Here is a 24,073-nt window from a genome sequence, read left to right on the forward strand (position 1 = left end):
AGGGTCAAGAAGAAATCAAGTGTCAGTCTCTCTCCCATTTTTCACATGGAGACTGCATTCTGGAGGCTTCTCCCCCTGAGCGTGTCAGGACATTCAGCGAGCTGTCATCTTGGGACTTCTCACCACCCTCCTCCTGGGAATTCTCTATCACTCTTTCCTGTGTACTCTCCACTTTTTTTCTGAATCCCATGTCTCCTCTTTATTGACTTGCTCTCCGTTCCCCTACACTGAGTCAATAGTTTGTCTGAGATTATGGAAACCTAGGTAAGAAATTATTTTCCTTCAGAACATTGAAGGTATTCTTCTTACGCTTTCAGGATTTGTGGAAGTCTGAACTTTTGTGTGAGCGCGCTTGACCGCTCCATTTGCTCACAACTGCTGGCCTTCTTCGAGCCTTCCTCATGCATTGAGTAGACAAAGAATGTCACCTGCCACATCAGTAAACAAAGGATGTTGTGGCCCTCAGCCTCTGCAGCACCCTCCTGTGCACCCTGAGGGGATTCAAGTGGGAGAAAACAGGACACTGGCCCGAGATAGCTAAGGTGCATATCAAAGGAATGATTTCAGTGAGCCCAGACTCTCGCATCTTGAATACATAGAAAAGTGCTAAGTTCATTAAGTGGAGATGTCTGTAGTCTCTTAAACAGTAATCTTTTGATGTTCCGACTACCTGATCATTGTTGCAAAAGCTCCTCTATATCATGGCTCCTCCCTACCTTCTTCGGAGCGTCCCTCAGAGCGATCTGAGAGGCTGCCTCCTGGGCTTAGGTCCTCAGTGTGTCCGCTGAATAAAACATACCTCTCAGATTTTAGGTCATGCATTTTTTTAATCGACAGTTGTGCTGGTCCGTTTATACAGTGGGTTCTTTGAATCTGGAAACTCATGTCCTTCAGTTCTGGAAAATGTTTCTGTATTTAATTTTTGAAAACTTTCTCTTCTGTATTTTAAAAATTTTCTCATTTTGGAATTGCCGTTTGTTGGACATTAAGCCTCTAAAGTTAATCATTTGGTGGTTTTTTCCTTTCTTCCTTTAAATGTTCCGTCTCCTATTTCCCACTCCTTTACCTCTTTGCTCCGCGTTCTGAGAGATTTTCCCAAACTTGTTTTCCAAATTGTTAACATTTTTCTGCAACTACCATTTTAATGTTTAAGACCTCTTCTTTGTCCTCTAAATGTTTTTTTCTTTAAAGCATCCTCTTATCTCTTCAAGGATATTGATTATACTTAGGTGTTTGTTTGTTTCCTATTCTTCCCTAAATTGTTTTCTCTGTTTCCTGTTCAGTTTCTTTTGGTCTCTTATCTTTCATATTGAAGGCTTTCTTCAGATATCTTCCTTTGCTTTTCTGTTTTGTTTTTTTTTTTTTTTTTTTTTTTTTGGCGGTACACGGGCCTCCCACCGCTATGGCATGTCCGGACGCACAGGCTCAGCGGCCATGGCCCACAGGCCCAGCCGCTCCGCGGCATGTGGGATCCTCCCGGACCGGGGCACGAACCCGTGTCCCCTGCATCGGCAGGCGAACTCGCAACCACTGCGCCACCAGGAGAGCCCTTCTGTTTTTTTAAGCATTAAAAAAACTTAATGGAAACTTTGTGTGCAGGAGTGAGGCTTATTAAATGCTGGATTCCACTTTAGGGTTGTAGATCAGTGAACACAGTGGGGGCACACCCAAATATCAGAATGTTTTAGGGGTAAGAGGACTCATCCCCTTCTGAGCTGTGCCAGGTGGTCTGAGTCCAGAGCCCCTCTGCATCCACTTCTCTGGAAAGTAAACCTGTTTTAAGCTGTGTAGGGAGGGGCAGTTGCCTGGCTTCATAGGCTGGGGGGTTGGAATCCTATAATCTAACTGCTCATTATATTAGATTTTCAAGCACTTGTTCTCATTTTGCCCCTTCCTTCACTCTGAATTTCCCAGGTACATGGTGTTTCCAATTGCTGGACCTTCCTGAGGTTCCGTAGCATGAATAGGCTTGTTTCTTGTTGGCTTTCCTTCCTGTAAATAGTAGCTTTCTCTACTCTGCTAAACAGGCTTCTCCTTCTCCATCTGTGTTCTACAGTTTGATTGACGTCTCTCATCTGATTTTTCCCCCTCTCTCAGACTCTTTGTGGTTGTGGATTTATTCCCTTTTCATTCCTTCATTGTCATTTTAGTGGGGCCTCAGGGAGTAGGAGATTTAGACATTTGTTCAATCTGCCACATAGCACTGGAAGACTTGTGTTTCTTTTTTCAGTGAATGTCACCACCATCCACTGCCGGTCAAAGATGGAAACCCTTGGAGTCATCCCAGACTCCCTCTCCCATGACATCGAGTCGCCAGGTCTCGTCAGTGCTACCTGCTAACTAGCTCTTAAATGTGTATCCCAGCATCCATTCCTCCTGCAACAACTTTAGTTAACATTCACATCACACCTTACCCAGAATGCGGAGCAACTTCTCAACTGACTCCCAGCAACAGCCTGTTATCACAGTGATCCTGCAGTCGTGACTCTAAAACAGGAATTGATGTCACTCCCCTTAAAATGATTGTATGCCCCCCCCAGGCCTTTAAGGGATAAAATTCATGCTCTTTATCATGAATTAAAACATACTTATTACATACAAGTCCTTTCCTCATGTCCTCTTGCCTCCACTGCTCTCCTCACCACCACCAAAGGCCCCTGAAGCTCAGGTCTCCTCAGAGAGCTCGTGGGTCTTCGCACAGGTGTCCGCACCTCCCTGACCCCGTGGGGCCGTTTCCCTCTACCAGACCCCTCATGAGAAAGTTGTCATTTCCGTTTGGCATTCTTCTCTGGAGAGGGTAGCACCTTGCCCCCCGTTCAGTACTGCTCGGAAAAATCTGTCTGACTGGACGACCACTAATGTAGGACATGTATGTATACATATACACACATACACGCATACATGCATACCTATAATTTTTTTCACAGAAGAAAATGAACTTGTGAATTTTAACATTTTTCTGCAGATGTTTAATCATCTAATGTGAAATTCTCACCTTTAAAGGGGCGGATGGTACACTAACCTGCCTCTCACAGCTATATCTGAAAATTCACTTTACAGAAATAGTGAGGATGCAGGAATGATTTTGAGGAACTCAAATATGTTACTCTAGAATGCAAAATAAGGTGACATATAAACTTAAGTGTAAGGTTTATTCTAATTTAAACATTTTTTATCAGATAAAGAGAAAAACCTAGTCTGAGTACTGGTTTCAGTGTCAAATCAGTCCCTTTCCATGTCTCTTACACGTGTGTTCAGATCACTAACCCAACACTCTGCATTCAGAAAGACACTCTAACCCCTATAAAACAGGACCGAGTCTGTGGAGCGTGAGTGGATGCCCGGCAAGTTCTTCCTCCAGTTGAATAAACTCCATTTGACTCCATTTGTCCACCCATTTTTCCGCTAAAGATGGATGTCAGCCTAGGTGGTGGGGGGGGGGGCAGTGGAGTAACTTGGAGGCTGAACTGCTCTTCAGCACCGCCATCCACGATGCTTTGGTGGAGCTTTTCTATGTGTGTTATATACATCTTGCCTCTTCCCAGATGTAGCTTTATAAATCCTCCTTTGAAAATCTGCTCAAGCTGCAAGCTCAAAGTACGTCTCTCACAAAATGGTCTTGATTGTCTCTGTGTTTTGAAAGCTTTTTTGATTTACAAGAACTGGTACAGTTTCCAGAACTGGACCTCTTGTTGAGTTTCAACCCTCTGAAAAAAGAAAGGCTGTGAGCTCTATAATGTTAATGTAGCTCATCATATAGGTTGAAAAGTCTCCCATGTTCCTCTGTCTCTTGGGTATCCCTTTCAGCTCAGTGGCCCACCCTATCTTACTCATTTTTAAAAGCCCAGGTCTAATTTGGTCTCCCCTATAAGGCCTTCCCAGAGCTTATGGCTAGAAATAACTTCATTTCACATTGACTCTTAAAGAAGTTCCATGGGTTTATATCCGCCTCCCCCAGCTACACCAAAATGACACTGAAGGAATAAAAAGGATATAAATCCACAAGAACAAAGAGTTTGAGAGAGGAGAGATATCAGATGAGAGATGTCAACAAAATGTTAGAACACAGAGAGAGGAGTGAATGGAAATTAGTCAATATGGTGCCAAGGAAAGAATCAGCAATTTAGCACTAGTGGTACTGCCATTATCAATGTGGATATACCCCTTGATGCTCTGATTCTCATTTTCGTCACTTCTAAACTAGGAATGATTCAGTCCGCCTGGTCTCCCTCAAATGTTTCTTATGCAGATCAAGTGAAGTAATATATGTAAAGAAATTTGAAAACTGTGTAGATCTTTATCAGCATCATTATCATTCTGCCTTTTATTATATTTATTTATCTATTTTATCAGCTGAGCTACGGACTCTTTGAGGGCAAGGATTATATTTTGTTTATATTTCTTAGAATTCCTAGCTTGCTCACAGTAAGCATTCATTTGTTGAATTTCATCAATATAGACATAATTTAACACTATATTCTTAAAATGCTCTGAAAATGTAGACTTAAGTGTTAAATGAAAGAAATAAAGTTATGCTGAACTTGTAAGCGTAGCGAAAGAAATCTCATCTTTTGAGCAATAACTTGATGCTAGAGATGGTTGACTATTTACAGTCCAGATATCCACAGAGAGCAAATCTCTGAACAATTCTAACCTTGACATTTCTCTCTCACACCAAAATATTCCATAAGGGACAACTCAGTGTTAACATTTTCTAAGGAAATACACATAGCAAGTCTTACAGGGCCTGAGCAACAAACAGAAGTTAAGTCCAAATGAATGAACTTTTTCATATTCTCAGTAAATCATACTGAAGATGCTGGAAGTTAAATCATTAACATTTAATGAATGATACGTGGGGTTTGACTTTAACATAATTTCTTCTTCATCGTTTAGTACGATTTCTTAGAAAAGCTCTGGACTGACCTCTTGAAAGTTTCCCCAAAGTTGTTTTGCATACCCTGATTTTCATTCTGCCCTCACTACTCATTTTACCCAGCTTCCAAAATAATACTATTGAGGTTTGGTAAAAATTATATTACAAGTATGAAATATTTTTCAGAAGAATAAAATCTTTACAAAATCGCATTTCAATTCAGGCATATGATATATTATCATATATGTCATCTTTTGCTGTTCAGTAAATCTTTGTGTGTTGCTCTAGCCATTATCATTGTTGTTATTAACTTAAAATCTGCACATTTCCTATTAAAGCTTTTCCTAGGCATTTTGTATTCTTATAGATCTACAGTATCCACTTGATACTGTAGTGGATACTGTAGTGGATACTTGTGTAGAGGGAGGACAGGAAGGCAGGGGAGGGGTGGGAGGGCAGCAGTGCATAGCTTTGTAGGACAGCTCCGCGTGACCTTTGTTAACACTGGAGGGAGGGATAGGAAAAATAACCCATTATAGGAATGTCTCTAACTCTGTTTTTAAAAGTAATATTTGTTAGGTTGTCTAAAAAAAGGTTTTTTGGTATAAATTGTTTCAAGTCTTAGTCAAATGATTTCCCCCCGAAAGTTAAAAACTTTGTCCTATGTCTTCATATCAAAACCAGAATGATCTTTATAATAATCGTAATCACACCTCATCACTTCATTATTTTAACTTTATATGTGATGCTCATCACTATCTGGTTGTTTTTTATTAGAAGTATTATTAGCATTATTATTGCTATTATTTGGTTCTTTATCCTCTGTTTCCTCCTCTTCCTAGAACATAAACTTCACAAGCTTGTTTCACTTATCACTTTGCCCAGCATTAAGAGCAAAGCTATGAGTGCATCAGCCCCCCCATACATACTTGTTGAATTTCACTCTCCCCGGCCACGTATTGTGTTACTGATGTACATTTTAAAGAAGCTGTTGAAGAAAAGAACACGGTGTTTTCTTTTATGAGGTGTTTGGAGAAATCGCACCATTAGGTCTCACCTCCATGGTTACTCATATGCAGTAATGGAAATGCTTGAAAATACCTATGTTGTTCTACCTCTTTCCCCATCAACATTTTATTGTTTTCTTTCCAAGAACAAATAAAAGCCCAGATTTCAAGAAAATACTTTGAGAATGTTTGAGGAGCGGCTTTGAAGCACAAATTAGAAATGGAAAATTGGGCAGCTGGGGAGAGATCGTCATGTCACCCCATGCCCGTCAAAAGCAGAGGAAACATTTTCAAGCTGATAACAGCTTGGAAATTGCTACAGGTCAGGCTCTGGTTGAACTTAATGAAAGTTTATCTGGTGTAAGGGAATGTCTGGTGCCTTCCTTGCTTCCCAAAGGTGTGTCCAAGGTGCCCTGTCCCAAACTGAGGGCAGTTATGAGTCCAAGGAATGAGGGCAGCCTTTCTGCCCTTGTTGAATTCCAGAGCTCTAGAGAAAGCTCATTTTTATCTAAACAGTATTCTTGGGGATAAATCACAAAGGAACCTGTTGAGTACATTAAAGAGCCGTTGTATGGCAAAAGTATAGTCTTCTCAGCTGCTTCTGTATTCTGTGATTTGATGTCCTTCAATCCATCTTCTCCCATCAAGGTGCCAATGGCTTCATACACTGACAAATAGAAGTTAGCATTGTACTAGCAGGATGTTACCCACCAGAGATATTCTGTTCCATGCCTTTCTCTTAGCTTCTGGTGTTGCCAGCAATCCTTGACGTCCCATGGCTTATAGAGGCATAGGCCCAAAAGCTGCCTCTGTCATCACGTGGTATTTCCCCTGTGTGTTTCTGTGTGTTTCTTCTCTTCTTAAAGGGACAGCAGTCACACTGAGTTAGGGCCCACCCTAAGGACCTCATCTTGATGACATTTTCAAAGACCCTATTTCAAATAAAGTAACATTCATAGGTACTTTGGACATATTTTGGGGGGGCATATAATTCAACCCATAATACCCATTGTCACCCAACAGCCAAATAAAAAGGCTACTTGAAAGGAGTGTGTTACAGGAGGAGTTTAAAAATCTACATGCTGTACATCATTGGATAACATATATTCTAAAGTACCCTTCACCTTAGGCTTTGAAAAGAGAAAATCACGTTCTGTTGAATTAGCCAAACGACATAATGAATTAGAGAAAAATAATCATATTTTACCCAGAATTCATATAGTGTAAAAATCTGAAGCATGTTTATGTCTTGGGGTTTTACTCCAGCTTCTCATTGCTGAAACGACAAATTAAAATTCTTAAAACTCAAGATGCCTAAATGCAAAATGAATGTGGAATGTGAACAAGCCCATATGTTAGGCAGACGGCTAGCTCACGTTGGTCTCTCCTCTCTCTCCATTTGTAGTTCTTGTCTCCCCCAACAATCATATGTGTTTTTTTAAATAAATTTATTTATTTTTTAATTTTGGGGGGCGTTGGGACTTTGTTGCTGCGTGCGGTCTTTTCTCTAGTCGCGGTGAGCGGGGGCTACTCTTCTTTGCAGTTCGCAGGCTTCTCATTGCCGTGGCTTCTCTTGCTGTGGAACACGGGCTCTAGGTGTGTGGGCTTCAGTAGTTGCGGCACACGGGCTCAGTAGTTATGGCTCACAGGCTCTAGAGCGCAGGCTCAGTAGTTGTGGCACACGGGCTTCTTTGCTCTGCGGCATGTGGGATCTTCCCAGACCAGGGCTCAAACCCGTGTCCCCTGCACTGACAGGCGGATTCTTAAACACATAGCCCCCATATGTGTTTCTAATATAGAACATTATGAGAATTTAATACTAATACATATAATTTTGTCTTGTATACATCTGTTTCTTTGACTGTATGGTTTATGGATTTATGTTTAAAAGCTATGTACTTGTTTTGTCCACACAAAGCAGTAGGCCTGGAGCATGGATGAAGGACAAAACAAGTCATTTATCTGTTTATTTAATTTTCCAACTTTTATTGTGCATTTACTATTTGTCAAACACTGTGATAGGCCCTAAAGATATGAAGACATTTAAGACCATATTTTTTTTTCCTCAAAAGATTCACACTCTGGTAGCTTTTAGAACAGTGGTGATTAATTTGTTTTTCTGTTTTCTATGATTTTGTTTTGATTACTGATGCCTCTGAGAATCTGATGAAAACTGTTGGATCTTTTGCACTAAGAAAAATGCACACACAGAACTTTGCGTGCATTTAAGTACGTACATGATCTACTTTAACCATGTGTGTTTGTCTGTGTGTGTGTGTGTGTGTGTGTGTGTGTGTGTGTGTGTGTGTGTGTGTGTGAAGAGAGAGAGAAAGAGAGAGACCTTTGTCCAGGCATGTAGACAATTATTCTCTGAATAGAAGAGAGAAAGGCCCTGGGTTTTTCCCCCTTCTAGTATGAGTGAATGGCTCCAGAGGAGTTAAGCCTTCATCTGTTTCAGGAACAACTTGCCGTCTCTAATTTTCAAGGCATGTTTCCCATGCAATCATCCTATAACACTGGTTGCCAATGATCTTTTCTCAGTAAGCCCTAACTGTGCAGAAATGTGAAATGTGACATTATTCACAGAGCATGGTCTCCTCCCAAAAGAAATGCCTTCAGCTACAATAGCAGAAAACCTGACCAAACGAGACTTAAAAACATAAGGACATTTATTTTTTACTTATGAGCAGTCCAGAGGTAGGCAGGCTTCCATTTAGGAACTCAACAGTTCTGTCCAGGGCGGGAGCTCTTTCTGTCCTTCAGCAGTTCTCGTCACCTCGTGAGCACAGCCGCCACAGCTCATCCCCCCGAAGCCAAACACGAAGAAAGCTTTCACATCCTTTGGAATTTCTCTCTTGGAATCAGGAAGGAAAATATTTCCCAGAAGCCTCACCAGCCTTCCCAGTACTTCTCAGTGTCCAGGACTGGGTTATGTGAACACGCCTAAAGTAGTCACTGTGAATGGGACTAGATCCCTGTGACTCAGGGGGACCTACTGCCAGGAGATGAAAGCCTTTCAACCTGGGTGCTGGACCAAATTGTTAACAGAAAAAAAAAAAGTAGATGACTATTGTGTTGGCAAGAGCAGTGTCTGCCAAAATTTTCATAGTAATATGAACATTGTTATAATAAAGGTTACCAGCTCTCAAATAATCAAGAAAATAATCTGGTACAACTTCTACTTCCAGACCAAAAAAAAAAACCCCACACCCTCGCAAGGGAAGGAACCACTAGGAAAGTATACAGCAGCCTTTTTTGTGCCAAGTGTTCCTCGTGGTGGCCTGTGGACATTGCTGGGGACCTCTGGTAGATGTACAGCAAGGCAGATAACAAAAGGGCTGAGTAGGAGAAAAATGCGTCGAAGCAGAAAGAAATAGCAGACTTAAGATGGAAAAGTCAGAAAGAGAAAGAAATGTACACACTGTGAAGAGTAGAATATCATTTAAGCAGTTGCTTTCCTGAACCGTAGGAACTATTCAAGATAAAAACATTCAGGATAAGTGATTCTCTGATTTTCAGATGGAAACCCTTTTCATGTTTAAAACATTTATTTCCAGAAAGTTCTTTTTTATTTCCAACCATAGTAGCATTTTTCTTTCCTCCTGTGTGCCTTCTCCAGAGGTAAAGACAAACTTGGCAATCATTCTCTAGATAATACAACTGAAGGTCGTTGCTGTGCCGCCTCATGCCCAAGGTGAATGTGTCAAGAATGCACGGAAGGCCAAAGGTAGATCATTGATCCTCTGCATCTAGCAAGCCTTGTGCAAATGGCAGTTCTGAGGGGGTCTTGCATGGACTGAGCTGTCTCAGTCCCCAGTGACCCCAGCTCGACAGATTTCCTGTCCTTCTGGGTGGGCCTCTCAGCTGTGCGTGCCAGTGACCATGACAACAGTGCTTGCAGGTGTTTCTTGGTGCTCTGTTTCAAATGCAACCGCTTATGTGGATTCAAAGTTGTCATTGGAGCTCGTCAGAGGCAGCCTATAAAAGCGATCCAAGAATGTTCTTTCTTCTTCCCCTTTCTCCCCATTAAGTCAGAGCATCAGCTCCTTCCTTTTAGCATGATAAATACCTGAATTGTCATATAGGAAATCAGCCTTGGGTATTTTAAAGATGGCCACAAATTCTTTGATACCCTTTTCATTAAGAGGTGGGTGCTATGCCCCTGTCCCTTGGGTCTGGGCTGGCCTGTGTCTGGTTTGACCAGTTGAGTACAGTGTATAGGACACTATGACAGGCCTCACTCTTAAGAGGACCGGAAGCTTCCATCTCCACCTTTGGGAGGAGTCCTGGGCTGTCATGTTAGAAATCCAGTTGCCCTATGGCCACCATGCTGTGAGGAAGTCCAAGCTAACCACATGGAGTGGCTTTGTGGAAAGAGAGAATGAGAAAGAATGAAAGAGACAGGGAAGGAGGGTAGTTTGTTACATAATAGGAAACCAAACCAAAACCCATGATATAACATGAGCCTTTCCTTTCTTGTTTTCTTGAGCTCACATAATATAGCTTCTCTGCTTCATGTCTGTATATGAGAAATTCATACATCTGCCACCACATTGGAGCTTCATTAGGAGTATCCTTGTGTGTGTTGTTTGTCAAATGTGAGAGATTACCGTGAACTTCTCTAAACTCTTTACAGTATTTGAAAACTGACAACATATTCTTTGATGCTCGTGTAGTATGTGGGTGCAAGAATTTGTGCTATTTTAGCTGACACAGTATAGAAACATGTATATAATTATGTTGTCACTGCTTTCTGGCTAAAATTACAACATGGAGTCAACAATTACAAGGTAAATTTAGAGTTCTCACATCATTGTTTGTCCTTTTGAACAGCACAAAGGATATCCATTCAGTGCATTTACATTTTCCCTTCACTTCTATGCTCTCTGGGCCCTTTCTGTTTCAATTTGCTCACGTAGATAAACCACTCTTATTGATCCACATCCATTTAGGTATCTCCTGACTTCTGACAAACTGTTTCCTCTCTGGAACTTGTAGTTTTGTAAACCATTTATTTATTACCTTTATTTTCTTGTTTCCTATCGTTAATTTTTTTCTCTTTTTCACTAAAATTTTATCTTTAATTTTCTTGGACAGTTACACTTCCACAATATTTTTTAAGTTATTAATTGTTCAAGTTATTCAGTAGATTTGAAATCTCATAACTTGCATGCAAAAATATCCATGTATTTAACGTGGTAAGGGTTATTGTGGAAATAACTTAATTGGTCACGTTACAAATCAAATACGTGGTCATGAAATAAAACACCTGGGCAGATAATAAATTCTAAAGCAGACAGTTTGACTGAGTTCTAATAAAAGTCTGAGAGAAAATATGTTACTGTCTTTTATGGGTATAGATATTAGAAAGAAATGAGCCGGAATTTTTTGTACAAGGGAGGTAAAGAGGGTGACATGCAGCTCTCGTTGAAGAGCTCTGGGTTTCCAAAGAGCCTTTGGATTCCTTAATGTCTTCTCCCATAGCCCCACCTTCTTTCCCTCTTTCCTTCTCACTCTCTTTCCTTTCTCTCTCTTCCCTTGGGCTGGGAAGGTCGTCTGGGAGGAGGAGACAGGCTGAGGATATAAGAATCATTGCTTTTCACATCTTGAAAAGTTTTAAATTGATTTATAAATATATGTGGGGTGAGAGCCAATGGTCGCTTCCATCCCTTCGACCTACTGGCCCCTCAGCAGAATGACCTGCTCTGTCACGCTCTGCTCTTCACGCACGGTCTTTGCTTGGCTACAGCTGGCTGCTTCACAGGCTTCTCCAGCTTAGCGTGTCGGAAGCAGAACCCTTAACTCCCTCGCACCTGCTCTTCCCCAGTCCGTCTCCCTCAGTGAAAGGCACCATCCATCAGCCAGCTGCTCGGGATTAGAAAGGGTAGGAATCATCCTGATTCTTTCCTTTCTTTCGCGCACTCCCCAATATTCAGTCCATCGCAAGTCCTGCTGACGTACTTCCACCTCCGTAGGTGCCCTCGCCTCTCACCTGACCACTGTAGTTGCTGCCTAACTGGTGTCCCTGCTTCTACTTTTGCTCCTGAGTCTCTCCCAGAGGTCAGGCTTTGGAGTCAGGGAAAGTGAGTCTGTAAACCAGGCTCATCACTTATTCGTTGTATGACACTGGGCAAGTTGACTCCCTTCTCCGTGCCTCAGAACCCTCATCTGTGAAGTGGGGATGATAACAAGAGTACCGCCCTTGTACTTATAGTGATCCTGTGAGGACTAGTGACTAACACGGGTAGAGCACTTGGAATAGCTTCTGGGACACAGAATATGGTCAATAAATGTTGGCCATTATATTGGGTTCATAATTATTTAATACACAGTAAGGAGACAGAGCCCTTTTAAAACTTAGAGGATTCTGAGAAATGTGCTGAGGTTATGTAAGGTGCTAATACAAAGGGAAGCTAGGTGAAGGCATCTGACAACTCTCTGTGCCATCTTTGCAACTCTTCTATAAATCTACAATTATTTCAAAGAAAAGTGTTGGTTAAATATAAAGGACATCATCACATCACGACCATGTGTGAGATCCTTTGATGCCTTCTCACTCCTGAAGCTAAAGCTGAGCCCTTTATCCTGGCCTGCGAGGTCCAGCACAACCTCACTCCTGGCCAACTCCCGCTGGGCGTTCCCCTCGGGGCTGGACCCTGGTCTGGGGAGGCTCTGCCTGCTGGGCTCTCCCCATGTCTTCGTGGCCTCCTGTGACTCTGCTCAGGGACCTCCACGTCAAACGTGGCCTTTGCTTACATCGTGGCTCCTGCCCTCTCTACAATACCTGCTTTATCTTTCCCCATTGTCTGCAAGGGTTTTTTTTCCTTTAATTTGTTTACTTGAGTATTAACTGACCACCTAGGAGACTGTACATTTCATGAGGGCAGGGACTTCCTCCTAAGCATCTCTGTTTCTCATATCTAGACCAGTTTCTGGCCTTTGTTTGTTATTCAATATACATTCGTTGAAGGAATAAATGCATAACCAGTATTAGATGGTGTTAATATTCTTTCTATATCAGTTTCCTTCTATTACTGGTTCCACATTATACAGGCATAAGAGAATGTTAAAACTAATCCAATTAACAAGTTGGCTTATTCAGTGAAAATTAATGTATTGTTTCTTTATATTTTAATCCTCAATCTTTAAGGTAAAATTAGTTTCTGCATGTCCAAAATAATCCTATATACAACAATCACAAAACATTACTTCAGTGGAAAGGCAAGACTTTGATTCATGTTTTTTTTAATGTATATGCAACTGGAAGAGATGGGATTACCTTGTCTTATAAAGAGGTAAAAATTGCATTATTCCTTTCTTTGTTCTCCATTAGAATATGTTATAGTTAGAGGAAAACAATGTGGAATAGAATGTACAGAGTTATTGGAGATTCAGTTGATTTAGCATGCCATTTGAGTCAATTCATAACACTATTCAATTAGATTTGGTAGCAATCAAAAAAGAAAGAACTAGCCTTACCATTAGATGTTTGAAACATGACTTTATACTGCACTGACTTGATTAGATATAGTCCAAATTATCTGTGAATGTTATAGAAACTCAAACCTTCTCAGCCGTAAAAGGCAAGAAAACACTGAAATATCCAGTAAGCATTCCGAGAACTGTAGGCTCTGGGGAGCCATCCTGTGTGCCACTCCAGGGAGTTGTGTCATAGCCGGCTGTTACATCAGAATGTCATTTTCCTCAGGCCCCATAAACTGCAAGACAAAGCAGACTTCTCCGCTAATGATATTGGGTTACTTTTTACCAAAGGAAATGCTTTTTCTTTTAACTTTTTATTTTGATATAATTTCAGACTTAGAGAAAAGTTGCAAGACTAAGAGAAAGAATTTCCATCCACCCTTCAGCTAGATACCCAAATGTTTACAGCACTTTTGTTTCTCTCTCCCCATATATATACAAATGTACACATGTTTTTGGGGTTTTTTCTGAAATGTTTAAGAATAAGTTGCTGACGTGGTATTCCTTTACCTCTAAAGACTTCAGAATGTGTTCTCTGAATATCAGGATAATCTGTTACATAACCACAGTACAATGATCAAAATCAGAAAATTATCTGTGATCCCATACTCTTATCTAATATAGTCCTTGTTCAGATTTCACAAATTTGTCCTAAGTCTGTACCTTCCAGCTCACGTGTTGCATTTAGTCACCACATCTCTTTAGTCCGCTTGAATCTCATCCCTTCCTGGCCTTTTCTGACAGTCACATTTTCAACAGGCACAGACCAGCTATTTGTAGAATGTCCCTCAATTTGAGTTTGTCTGATGTTCCCTCATGTTCAGACTCAAGCTGTCCATTTCTGGCAAGACTTCCGTGGAAATGATGTGTACTTCCCAGTACATCCTATGGGTGGGCACACGCCGGCAGGTTGTCCCACTGCTGGTGGTGGTAACTTGGACCACTTGGTCAAAGTGCCGGCTGCCAGGTTTCTCCACTGCAAAGCTAATATTAGAATGCCTATTGAATTAGACATAAAATGGAGCCTACATAAATCACAAATCGCTTTTCGGAAATTAATCCTCTGCAATAGGGTTGTGTGTTAAAGGAGATCTCAACAGAAATATACGCATAATTACAGAAGGTAATGGCTAATCAGTGTCTGAAAATTAGACAGAAATATCTGCAGACATCTTAAAGAAATATCTGCACTCCCGTGTTCATTGCAGCACTACTCACAGTAGCTGAGATACGTAAACAACCCAAGTGTCTATAGACGGATGAGTGGATAAAGATGTGGTTTAGGTACATACCAGGGGATATTATTCAGCCATGAGAAAGAAGGAATCCAGCCATTTGTGACAACATAAATGAACCTGAAGACATTGTGCTAAGTGAAATAAGTCAGAGAAATACTGTATGATCTCACTTATATGTGGAATCAGTTGAACTCATAGAAGCGGAGTAGAGCCGTGGTTACCAGGGACTGGGAGGATAAGGGAAATGGGGAGAAGTTGGTCAACGGGTATGAAATTGCAGTTATGTGGGATGAAGATTCTACAATATGGTGACTATAGTTAATAATGCAATATTAAGTACTGGAAATATGCTACGAGAGTAGATTTCTCTCTTATGAGTATGTGCTCTCATCACACACAAAAAAATGGTTAACTGTGAGAAGATGATACGATAATTACTTGACTGTAGTAACCATTTCATTATGTATATGTATGTCAGATAATCATCTTGTACACCTTAAATATATATAATTTTCATTTAAAAATATATAAATAAAAGATAAAAGATTTTTTAAATCTGCAGGCAGATATATCTAGGAAGCAAAATCTTTAGCAATTATGTACACAAATTAGATGATTTTGTATGTGCTTTATTATGTATTTTCCTCTTTCCTACATGTCAAAAGTTTTGAAAAATGAGGCCGTGAATTGTCCTACCTAAAGTGGAAGATCAATAGTTAGCAAGCTTTTTGAAAGAAAAGTAATCCATATTCCTTTTGAATGTCTACTATTGGAATACAGATAATCCTCACTGCCTAGAATGGGTTTATTTTAAAGTGTTTGGTTGTACATTGAATTTATCTGAAGTAAACTTTGTTTTTCTAGCGACTAAATGATCAGAGTAGAGTGGGATGAAAACTTGTGGGGCAAAAGGAGTTCAAATAAAGGCGTTTCAGCCATGGACCAACTTGAGCAGGCTGCCTCTTGCAGAGAACCAGTAGGCATTCTCCCAGCAAGCCATCCCGGCTTTCTCATTTACCTGGCTTTCTTTTATGCTTACTTCTGCTAAACTCTTGTTATATTTCAAAAGCAGTTTTTCTGACGGCATTCAGTATACTCTATCTTGATGTTGTTGAAATTAGAAGCTTTAGTTTCTAGGAAATATACTGCTTCCCATTCTATTCATACTAGTTGTTTTGTACAAAATCAAGATGTAAAACTCTATACCATATGTGATAGAAGCCCAGTTAATTTGAATTTAAGGTAAACAAAAATATCTGGGACATACTTATATTAAAAAAATTAATTGTTGTTTATCTGAAATTCAAATCCAACTAGGTATCCTGTAATTTTATTTGCTAAATCTGGAAACACTCAGCTTGTGTGCAGAAAAAGTTCTGTGCTTCTTCCAAGAACTTCTTTGGTTTTCTTTTACAGGGATTATGTTGTCCTTCTATTTGATCTGATCATTTGGAAGCAGAGAACTAAATCTGTGGCCCACAGAGAACAGCATCATAGGCCTTGAGGGGATATACTTAGTGGTCCAGCCCCAATTCCCAACCCACTGTTATTTTTATTTCCACCATTTTCCTTTTACTGCCCTACTTTTTATTAAAACAGTAAGAACAATGTCAAGAAACTGTCTTGTTTTTTGGAGCTATCCCTCAACTGCCTCATCTCCTTCTACTGAAGGAGTCATAGGATGGATTAAAATAACTAAATGCATACTTATTGTTGAGAGCCGTGGAATAAATAAGTTTTTACTCCTAATAATTATTAACTTGCTATTAATGTGGTTTTATTACTGTTTATAGAATATTTCTATATCAGTCCCAAGAACTAAAATTTTACTTTGAGTTTTAAATCAGAACTCCCAAGTTCAGGCTACAATATTATATACTTCTGGAAACATTAGGAGTAATTCTCACCAAGGACTGAAATGAAGAGATTTTAAGAGCATAGTGGATGCTACTGCCAGAATCCAACACTCAAAATATATTATGTATGGGCTTCCCTGGTGGCGCAGTGGTTGAGAGTCCGCCTGCCGATGCAGGGGACGCGGGTTTGTGCCCTGGTCCGGGAAGATCCCACATGCCGCGGAGCGGCTGGGCCCGTGAGCCATGGCTGCTGAGCCTGCGTGTCCGGAGCCTGTGCTCCGCAGCGGGAGAGGCCACAACAGTGAGAGGCCCGCATACCACACACACACACACACACACACACAAAATATATATATATAATGTATTATGTACAGTTGTTTTCATGGGTTCAAAACATCTTTAAAAAAAAAGGGGGCAAGTATGGTCTTTGAATTGCATGCATTTTACCCTGAGAAGGACCAGTTTGTTTTATCATTCTTAACCTCAGGTTAGCATTTAACTGTTCACTAGAGTCATTTTTATTTGAAACAAGTTTTGTTTTATTTTACAATTGGAAAAGTAGAAGAAATCTTCATCTCTCTTTCTGAAACGATCTCCATTATACAGACATATAATGATGCGTTAATTTTTAAGTAAATTACTAGCATCCTTGTAATGCCTCCTTAAAGTTTCCTACACTCTATTTTAGTGGAAATTTCGGAATTGATCGATTGTATTCTCATTGCTTGTTCTTTATAGTTTTTAAACACAGGCTGCCATACATCAGTAATGAAGAATCGCTCTCCTTTTTGGCCCACACTGCTGGGAACAGACAGCAGACATGCCTCTTGCTTGTCTCCCATCTAAATTACATGAGGATGGGATTTATGCAGGCTATAAATCTAGTCAGAATAAAGCCTTTAAGTGGAAACCAATTTCGTGGTGTGTAAGTATCATTGATTTGTTAATCTGAGAGTGTTTTTATAAACTGATTTGGATTAGTGAGTGCTGATAGCAGAGCTATCTCAAAGCCCTTGAATAATGGTAAATGTAGTGAATAAGGCAGTGAAAATTAACCCATCAGCCCCGCGTACAAATTTAAATCACAGCCTTTGAAACGAGACAGAGATCTCATCACATGTAGTTTGCTAGTGTGTATACGATACCAGCCGTAGAGACCATTTTCTTCATAATTGATCATTGTTGCTCTAGATCCAGGAGACTAAGGCACCATGAAAAGCTACGGGGACTTCAAGCTTTGTGCGGATAAATCCTCTTGGACATATGAGGCACTTTGCAGAGAGGCCAACTGAACTAATTCTCCAGAGACATTTTGTATAAGGCACTATTAAGATGAATTTAGGTTTAATTTAGGGGGTTATATTTTTCTGTGGTAAAACACAATGAGAAAGATGCCTTTTCTTCCTCTAAAATTCCCTATTTGGGAATGCTGGGACCATGCTATTTCAACAGAAAGGATGTAAGGATATTCTACTCAGAGATGCAAAACGAGAAGTTTTTTCAATGGAAATAGTAGTATGAAAAAAGAAAAATGAGAGGGATGGATTTCAGTCCTTAGATTTTTCTTTTCTAAGGAAGATCTTTAGAAATAGAGCTTAAGGTATTCGCATAGAGTTAGCACTTGCACCATAAAGATGAGGGTAATTACATTTCTCCGCGTACAAGCATGACATCAAGGTAACGAGCAAAGATGGGTGAGAACATGGCACCCAGAGTAGAGAACCAAACTCAGTTCCCTCCCAGTAATATTGTGGCAAAAACCAAAGTTGCAGATTAAGCGTGGGATAGTGCGTGGGAGAAGCAATTGAAGAGTTGCTTCCTAATAAATCTGCCCTTACAGAAAATAAGAGCATGATTTTACAAACCAGGAGAGTCATCCAGCCAAACAGAGATTTCAGATGTGTGTTGAATCTGCTGCCTGGCTTGGGTAACTTCTACTCTGTTGAGACCTCAGAGCTATAGTCAGAGCCAGCTTTGCTGGGGGTGGGTGGGCGGGGAGGGTGGAGTAACCACCAACTTATTCTGGTTTCAGGGTTGCTAGGGAAGAGCCAGATGTCTGTCGTACCTCCTGCAGCAAATGCTGAAATGTCACCATCCCTTTGTGTCTTGAAATGTTGCTGGTACACATATGTCGGTATCTGGGGACAAGGACTTCTTAGCTGGTTTCAGCTACAATTTTATACCTGTTTAATTGACAACTATCTGAGAGAAAGTTTCCATTCCAGGTTAGATATCTGGACTTCAAAAAAATAAGCAATGGTTTGGATGAATTTTAAAACCTCATTGATATATTCACAAAATTCCAGAGGCAAATGTAGCAGGTTCTGTTTTGGCTTCAGAATAGAATCTTGGGCTTTAATTTCTCTTTTTGGTTGGGCATATCTATCTGCAAAAGGGAATAACTTTTGTTTCCTAAGAACTCATCTGCTGATACCGATTATTCTTTTTTTGAAATTATTCTAACATAACTGTAATCATTTCCAAAGCAAGACTCCATCGTCCGTCACAAAAAGCTAAGATGCTACTAAGCCAGGAGACTGACATTTTTCATGGACACAAGAAAAGCAAAGCTCACATGTATGAATCTAATATATCAACAAAACCTTCTCTTACAATGTGTATCTTGCAGATTGTGACTTGTCTGAGCTGTCAGTAAGCATCTAATGATGCCCGTTGTATGCTTCAGAAAGAGCATTAGTGCCTAACTCGCACTTTGAAGCTTCCTCCCAAATGCCATCCTGGAAGGGAATACAGACTACAGATATACTGGAAAGATTAAGCAAACAGGCTTTTTTCCCCCTAATTTAAATGTTGGGAAGAAAAGCAATCAGATTCTGAAGTGTTCTCCTTTGGTTCTTTTCCAAATAACAAATTGGGCTTCATACAAGTGGAGAAGCCATTGTTGACATTCAGTGACAGATCTGAAGCAATGCATCCTTTCTGAAATAACGCTGCATTGTTAATAAAGTGATCCCAGCAGCCAAGCTTGTGCTGTTTAATTTGTTTCCATGGTGTGATAGTATAATCCTGACATGCTGAAAAATGCCTGCCCAGAGACTCATACGGGCAGTTGTTGCTAAGCGCATTTTCGATGTAACATTTGTCATTGTGGTGCTTGGGATGTCTTTGGAGAAGCAATATCCTAAATGAAGCTGGGTGTAGAATCCCCCTTGTGTAGAATAGAATCGAGTATCCACCTTCAGCGTATCACAAATCTATTTAAATAGATATGCATTGCACATTTTCTTTTGGATGGGGTGGCTGTCCTCTTACAATAAAAGCAGGGAATCCTCCCCATTATTTTTTTTACCTTTGGATGGCAAAGTATAAGGGAGGTATGTTAAAAGATTTCCTTGTAAATCTTGTAAATAATAGGCCAGCCATAGGGTTTTGGTATTTTTCTTTTCTTTTGGCATATAAAAATTGTCATACAAGAACTATTATTATATTAAATTAGCTAATCTTACAAAATAGATTTGCGTGCTTTTTAGACTATATTTAATCTCAGATTTTTCAGCGCCATTATACCCAGAGCATGTGGGTGACTACTTTGTGAGTCACCAGCTAAAAGTAGAAAGGTTGGACGCTGGTGTCCTGTTTGATTGGGAAGCTGAAAGGACAGCCTGTAATGAGGAGACACATTTTTCATAATTATGTTGCCTGCAGGGTTGCCACCTGTCCTAATTTGATCTGATTAAGGTGAAATGCAAAAACTGTCCTCATTTCTCTCTAAGTGGAGTCGTACCAAGCTTCATCTCAGGAAGGAAGAAGAGATGAATACATACACAGCCAAGGAGGGAGGAGGGAAATGATAACGCAGCAGCCAAACTCTGGGAAGGGGGAGAAGCTGACCTCTCTGCTTTTGGGGGTGTAGGCTTATAGATGCAGCCTGAAGAGGGTTTTAGCGGGAACTGTCCAAACGTTAGACGCGGTAATAACTTAACATGGCAGTAGCTGCACTTCGGGGAATGTGTCCTCTCAGTCACCTGAATGGTTTGCAAATAGACATGTCTAGACGACTCCCTGACACAAATGTCATCATTCAGGGTTTGGTTAAAGGATAGTACGTGTGATGGAAGGGTGAGCAGCCATGAAAAATGATGATGCGTTGACATGAAAAGATACCCATTTATATCATTAGGTAAAAAGAACAAGATACTTGTTCTTAAATGCACACTGTGATACCACATATTTAAAATTGTGTGTGTGTGTGTGTGTGTGTGTGTGTGTGTATACGGTAAGAGAGTTATCTAGAAGAATAATCACAAAATAGGAATGGTGACTGTCTCTGAGTGGTGAAATTGCTAATTTTCATTTTCTCTCTTATTTTAATATTTTACAATGAGCACAAAAAAATGATTTTGGAAAACTTTCTTTAAAGAGGATAGAGAATTGTAAACATTAAACATTTTCTTAACTTCTCCTAGATAAGAAAATAAAAATTCCTAAGAAATGAAAAATAGGTACACCTTTTTGCTATACCCCCTCTAGTGCTGAGCCATCATGTAACCCACTTTTCTTCTTAATTTCTTGTCCCAAGATGGGCTTTTGTCTTAAACATTCTCCTTTCAGAATAGCAGATCATGAGTCCTAACAGCTACCTAGTCATGTATCTGTATAAATACCTTTCTCATTTGCCCTGAAAAATTTAAAGAAGATAAACAATACTGTATACGTTCAAGGAACTAGATATAGCCCGTGCCCTATGTGCAGAGTGATATCATATCAACAGAAAAAAGGTGAGAAGTGAGAGTCAAACAGAAAAGTTTCAGGTTTTTTGGAACACTCTACAGTTTACCATCACAGAATTCACCAATAAACCGTGAATCTGTTTTTGGTTTAAGGTTTTCTAGATCTTGCAGAATTACTTTTTGTGTTTTGAGATAAGGTATGAAGTAGAAAGATGTTCATTGGAATTGAGTCACTGGCCTCCTAGTGGTTTCATAGTCTTGTCCCAGCACCAGGCCTGTGCTGGGGCCGCCTGCACAGGGATGAGCTCACCCCAGCCGGGGGTGAGTACGGATCTGAGACAGCTCTGAACTCAATCATGTGTTCATGACACTTACGTCCTTATTATAAAATCAATAATAGTATACGAAGACTTACCCAATTTTGAGTATGTCTGGTTTGCCCAACATTGTAACGTGTAGATCTTCAAAGGAGTGCTTTCAGCTTAGAAATCCTAAATTGTTTTTTGATAATCTCAAGATTTTAACCCAAGACCTGGTTTTCTCCTATAGGAATATTTCTCTGCTGTTATCAAATAAAAGGGCTTATCAAAAGAATTGAGCTGTCATTGGATATCTGCCTTTTAAAATATCTCCTTTAAGACTATTTTTTCTATGAGTCAGAATGCTTTTAGAAAAAGGACTTTGTACTAAGGCAAAAACCAGTAGATGGGAGCGAAGATGCTATGTGAGCAGATTCCCCTTTCAGGGGTGTGTGGAGCAGCACACAAAGGAAGTCTGGAAGTTACAAGTCAAGTCAAAACCTCCTTCCCAGGCTTCCCTGGTGGCGCGGTGGTTGGGAGTCCGCCTACCGATGCAGGGGACGCGGGTTCGTGCCCTGGTCCCGGAAGATCCCACATGCCGCGGAGCGGCTGGGCCCGTGAGCCATGGCCACTGAGCCTGCGCGTCCGGAGCCTGTGCTCCGCAACGGGAGAGGCCACAACAGTGAGAGGCCTGCGTACCGCAAAACAAACAAACAAAAACCTCCTTCCCTGATCTTGAGGAGTGCATAGTGTAAAACAGACAAAAAGAAGATACGTTCAAGTGTGAGTGAGCGAAGCCTGCTGAGAGCACCGAGGGCAGGAGACTGTTTCATGAATGTGTCCCCTCAGCTCTCTGAGCAATAACTATAGAGGAATGAACTAGTAAATACTCAGGACTAGTAGGCCACTCCTCTGACCCAGCCCCAGGCCTGTGAGATGCAGGGAGGACCCGCGGGGCATGTGAGCCAGGGAAGACATCAAAATTCCTAAGGGCCTTTTCAGTGCTCACAGCCTTCCCCTCCAAGGCCCCACCCCTGTCCCCACCACGAGGGCAGCATCACATCCCTGGGAGGTGGAAGCCTCTGGAGTCCCACAGATTATCGTGATATGGCCCTCACCCATCTTTCACATCACTCACCCCCCCAAATGTACCCTCACCCCTGGGTTCTGGAGAGCCACTAAATAACAGAGGGTAGAGTTTGCAGAGATGAACAGCTGTGAAAATGGAAATCAAAGAATAGGTACAGGGGCTCAGTAAAAGGAAATATGAGTTATAGTTGCAGAGCTTTTGAATACAATCATAGTCAATGAGATGGAAGAGTGTGGAAGGCCTGAGCATCTGGCCCTGGGGAGCGGGCGATGCACATGCTTGAGGAATGTGCCAGACATACAAGGACATTATATGTATTATATATATAATCATATATATATGATTAAATAGATAGAGGATATCTCTTTATACATGTATATATATCTATATACATATATATATATATATACACATATCTATATATAGATGGATAGATAAACCCTCCTTATATGCTCTTCTTTTAAAACCTTTTCATCATGGAAGTTTTTCAGCATAGCAAGTAAAGAGAATAATAGTACAATGACCTCCACACACATGCCACTCAACTACAATGGTCATCAGTTTACAGCAAATCTCGTTTCAACCAGACTTCACTTGCTGGATTATCTTGAAGTAAATTCTAGAGATCATATCATTTCACCTAGAGCTACCAAATGATAAAGACTTATTTACTAAACATAACCCCAGTATCTCTATCATATCTAAAATATAAATTATAACTCCTAACATTACCAAATATCACTATTTTTTACATTTTGCTTATTGTCTCACAAATTTTTACAGTGAGCTTTTCTCAAACCAGGAGCCAGAAACGGTCCACACACTGCATTTAGTAACATGTCTAATGTGTTTCTTAAGTCTCTCTAGCTCTCTCTTTTGAAATTCTTGTGACATATTTGTTGAAGAAGCTGGACCATTTGCCCTAGAGAATTTTGAATTACGCTGCACTCCTATGAGGGTTGTATAAGGAGGTGGTTCTCAAATGTAGCTTGCAATTCATGTCACTGAAAAGGGCTCATAAAAATGCGGGTTGCTGAGCCCCATCCCGTAGTTTCTGATTCAGTCGGTCTGGGCTTGGCCTGAGAACCTGCATTTCTAACAGGTTCCTTGATGATCATGATACTGCGGGTCCAGGCACACACTTTAAGAACCACTGGTATAAATCATCCTCGGCGTGCCACATCACCTTTCAGTTGGTGTTTCTAACCAAAGGTTTGCTCTGAGTGAGGGATTTTATTTCTTATGGGAATCTTCAAAAGTAGTATTACATACTTTTCTCAGGAGGCACAAAATGTCCTTTGTTCACTTTTGTGGGACTAGCAGCCACCGATGATTATTACTTAATTCCATTTGGCATTATGAATTATTTATATTCCAATAATTCTATCATTTCTTATTAATTTATTTCTGGAACACTTTTACTGAAAGAAAACTTCTTTCATCAACTATTTGGTTACTCAGATGTACAGTTCCTATGTTAAAGGCAGCTTAAATCTTGTTTCCTGTACCCCACCTTTTATAAACCAGTTTTAAG

General features: G+C 40.4%; 1 protein-coding gene across 6 annotated transcripts in view; it reads left to right on the forward strand.

Annotated features, from left to right (window-relative positions):
• Nucleotides 1-24,073, forward strand: part of LOC132530597 (E3 ubiquitin-protein ligase parkin) — a 1,420,256-nt gene that overhangs the window by 1,038,541 nt on the left and 357,642 nt on the right. The window lies entirely within an intron of this gene.

This window comes from Lagenorhynchus albirostris, chromosome 12 (genome assembly GCF_949774975.1).
Source record: "Lagenorhynchus albirostris chromosome 12, mLagAlb1.1, whole genome shotgun sequence".
In the NCBI taxonomy this organism is placed as follows: Eukaryota; Metazoa; Chordata; class Mammalia; order Artiodactyla; family Delphinidae; genus Lagenorhynchus; species Lagenorhynchus albirostris.